Here is a 4,756-nt window from a genome sequence, read left to right on the forward strand (position 1 = left end):
GCGCCAAAATACATCTAACAGAATTCAAACGATAGGACGCCGACCTGAACCCCGCACCCCCCACGAAACCCTCCACCTCCCAACACAGTAAACCAACTTAGCATATTCTATGAATTTTATTCAGTTTAATTCTGTTATGTGTTTTGTTTTGTTTTTACCGTCTCGTCTAAACCCTAATTTCCTCAAATTCTGTTTGTTTCAGCTTTTTATATTTTAATCGATAAATAAATGGCTTTGATATCAAAATAACTCTGAACTCCTGCTCCGGCCGTCCTTGCTCGCTATAATCCTCAATCATCTCGATATATTTACTCAAACGAGGAACCAAAAGCGAAAAATATCTGGGGCGGAACTTCTTTTAAATTTTTCACAATGATATAAACCAACACAATCGATGAAATAATTCGAAAAATCTAAAGAACGAAATCCACTCTACGAAAATAGAATTATACAATATAGGAAGCATAGCTCTGTCGTTAGGTAATATGCTTCGTACCAATGTGGTTCTACGTTCGAACCTACTGCACAACTCATTAGGCGAGTGTTTACAATTTCCGTATACTCTTTACTCTTTTACTTGTTTCAGTCATTTGACTGCGACCATGCTGGAGCACCGCCTTTAGTCGAGCAAATCGACCATGCTGGAGCACCGCCTTTAGTCGAGCAAATCGACCCCGGGACTTATTCTTTGTAAGCCTAGTACTTATTCTATCGGTAAACACACCATCATCGGTTGTCAAGGGATGGTGGGCGGACAAACACAGACACACAAACACACACACATATACATATATATACATATATACGACAGGCTTCTTTCAGTTTCCGTCTACCAAATCCACTCACAAGGCATTGGTCGGCCCGGGGCTATAGTAGAAGACACTTGCCCAAGATGCCACGCAGTGGGACTGAACCCGGAACCATGTGGTTGGTTAGCAATCTACTTACCACACAGCCACTCCTGTGTGGTAAGTGGAATTTGATTTAAGGAAGCTGTGCAAAAACAGATTTTGATATTTATATTTTTAGAGACAACGGCTGTGTCAGACAGTGAGTGACGAATTATGATGTCAAGCAAGGACAACTTTTTAATGCAGTGAAACCCTGAAATCTCACTCGGTTTGGACACATTTTCTCCGGCCACAATCTCCCTGTTCCAAACCATTCTCCTGGACACAGAAGTTCGAAGTAAGTGGTGGTCAAAAACCCTGTTACGTCAATCCCAGGCATTAAGGACGGGCTGTGTTGACACCGGGGCCTTTGTACGTGTAATGAAGGACAGAGCCCCCTGGGGATTACTGAGTGCGAGAGAGTATGGCATTATAAAAAATAATTTAAACATTAAAAAGTCAGACAAGACAAGGAATACTGCGCAACTTCAGGTGAGAAATATTTGCACTAATGCAAATTTCAAACAGCTCTCAGGACTCAAAGCCCGCTTACATGCTTATGCACGGAAAAAGTGCACCTAACAAGAGGTGTCGAGCTTTGAATAGGTGCAGGCTACCTCTGTTTACGAATATATATGTGTATAAGATGGCGAGCTGGCAGAAACGTTAGCCCGCCGGGCAAAACGCTTAGCGGTATTTTGTTTGTCATAACGTTCTGAGTTCAAATTACCTCAGCGAGATAGACGACAGGGATGTGATTTTTCGTTTCATTATGAGCATACAATGGCTACAGCAGATTATAATCTCATCACACTCGATTATTTGACAGGGCTGCGTGTTGTGTTCTTGAGCAAGACACTTTATTTCACGTTGCTCCAGTTCACTCAGCTGTAGAAATGAGTTGCGACGTCACTGGTGCCAAGCTGTATCGGCCCCTTTGCCTTTCCCTTGGATAACATCAGTAGTGCGGATAGGAGAGGCTGGTATGCATGGGTGACTGCTGGTCTTCCATAAACAACCTTACCCGGACTTGTTACTCGGAGGGGAACTTTCTAGATGCAATCCGATGGCCAGTCATGACCGAAGGGATCTTTACCCTAACCCCACAAAAATTGTAGTTGCCTCGCTTTTTATAATTAGTCCTACCTAATTTGATAATGTTGAATTCAGAAATGTCCTCGGATATTTTTTTCTCTCACCAAATATATTTTTGTTTTTCTGTTAAACAGGAATTCATATTTTATAACTTTCTTCGGAAGATCAGTGATTTCGTTTCGCTGCCTACATAAAATGTAACATCCTCAAATATAGCAGAAGACACTGGGGTTGTTTTTGTATTTTCTTCTCTCACAACTGGCCATATTTCTGAAATACGAAGCATATATCCAAGCCAGTTGTCTTCTCGGAAAAGCAATCCCAGAATTGTCAACAGTTATAAAGTAAGCAAATGTAGGTTAGTCATGGCAAAGTTCTGCAAAGAACATACACAGCATGAAGTTCTTTCTTCAGGTCTGCAGTTCTCTGGTTATGCTTGACAAAAAGTGACATTGCATAATCTCAGAATTGCATCATTAAGATTGCATTCAAAATATCACTTTTCATAAGAAATAATTAAAGATTCAATAAAACATGTCTCATATGGTTTGCATTAATAGTCACACTAAATCAAACACAGTGTGGATATATCTGCAGACATATATATAAATTTTTTTTTTAATCTTTATATTTCTATTTATAAATTTATATACAGTCGCAAATATAGTCACACTAAATCAAGCACAGTGCGGATATATCTGCAGACAAATACAACTTCCACAACTATGAGACTTGTATGATGTCAAGGAATACAGCGATGCGTTGTTTATTAACATCTAAAAGTATGAAGGATATTTCTGTCATCAACCTGACATTTGAAAGCGGTTAGATTGGAAATAGTGGAAATTGTTCTTGTTTGATGCTTTTTATTTATTGAAGATACTTAAATCTTGACTTTTGTTTAGCGACCGAAACACATAAAAAATAATAGAAAAATATGATGTGCGGAGGTGGGAGACAAACACACACACACACACACATACACATATATTTAGGCGTAGGAGTGGCTGTGTGGTATGAAGCTTGCTTCCCAACCACATTGTTCATGGTTCTGCATTCAGTCTCACAGTGTGGCACGTTGGGCAAGTGTCTTCTGCCATAGCTTCGGGTCGACTATGTGCGTGTGTTCCTTTGTGTCTGTGTTCATCCCCCAACATCACTTGACAACCGATGCTGGTGTGTTCACGTCCCAGTAACTTAGCGGTCCAGTAATAAGAACCGATAGAATAAGTACTAGGCTTACAAAGAATAAGTTGTGGGGTCGATTTTCTAGACTAAAGGCGGTGCTCCAGCATGGCCACAGTCAAATGACTGAAACAATTAAAAGAGTAAAGAATGGAAAGGAAAAGAATACTTGTGTCGATTTGATCGATTAAAGCAGTTGAAGTCGGTGCCCCAGCATGGCCACAGTCGAACGATTGAAATCAGTTGAAGAATTCAGAAACATTTGCGAAAAAGCAGCGCGGATAATAAAAATTTGTGAAATAAAGATGGCGGAAATGTTTTATTTTGCAATAAAAATATTTACAACAACAACAACTACCTACAAAAAAATCTTATATTTTGAAATAACAATATTTACAGCAACAACAACAAGAACAACCGCAACAATTACGAACAATTACTTAGAAACCAATGAAAAACAACTTCGGTTTTAACCTTAATGTTGAGGTTGAGAAATTCTGTTACTGGGTATTGTTAAGTAGCAGAGTAAACCGGAAACACCTGAAATAACAAAGAGGATGTGAAATTATTTGACGGTCACACGCCAAGGAATGGCGACGAAGAGAGAGAGAGACAAAGAGAAAAGGAGTTTGTGATGCCGAGTAAATATATACATTCATTTAATACAATTCGTTAAATAAACAGATGTGTATTTTTGTATTTGTTGCTTTGCCATCAAATAAAGAAAATATTTAATTATTTAACGAAGACAAATATATAATAAAAGCTTTTAACAAATACAAATCAGGAACCATTAATGTATACACATATATACACACACAGCAACGCACACAGTTTTTTTTACATAAATCACCTTGTGATGCACCTGGTCATATAATCAACGGTGTTACCTGGGCCACTCAGTGTTGTTATTTTTTGATAATCAGGCAGTCTTACTCAGGTGACCCGGCTGGATTTGATCAAGCCAACTTATGTCCAGGTTACGTAAACACCACATTGCACCGCATTTTCTATGGTTTTTCCCTTTACTCATCTGCTTTGAAGCAGCATTTACCTCACTGTCTAACTTGTTGCCTCCTCGCTCTAGCAGACATAGTAAACCCCAAGCGTATTGTTAGCTTGAACTGAGAGAGTAGCCAGCGAATACTCTACAGGCTTGCACCTTGCTCGCCATCTGCTACTTCACCGTTCTTACGCCAGCTCAGGATACTTTACTCTCTTCCTCTCGTTGGCTTCCTCAGTACGGTTCTTCTACGGAACGGGGAGTTCTAATGGAATAGCGTTCTTAGAAATTCCTCAGATCAGGATGATATCTGGTCTTAGTGTTATTGCGGTGACAATTTCTGGCAATTTCAATTACTTTCCCAGTTCAACCATCAGCTCCTACGGTTGGTAGCAAACGAAAAGTTGCTCTTGAAATTAGCTTTCGCTGCATCGCCAAAAGTGGTGGTCTTCTTTGCTGTTAAAGGCGCTTATCATCGCTAATTTCATTGCAGATGTCATCCACTATAACTTTTAAGGTATAGCCATGATGGTTACTGTACTGTGCCTCACCCCAGGCTTTTGCAAAGCAGTTGTGTGACTCT

This window comes from Octopus sinensis, linkage group LG24 (assembly GCF_006345805.1).
Source record: "Octopus sinensis linkage group LG24, ASM634580v1, whole genome shotgun sequence".
Lineage (NCBI taxonomy): Eukaryota > Metazoa > Mollusca > Cephalopoda > Octopoda > Octopodidae > Octopus > Octopus sinensis.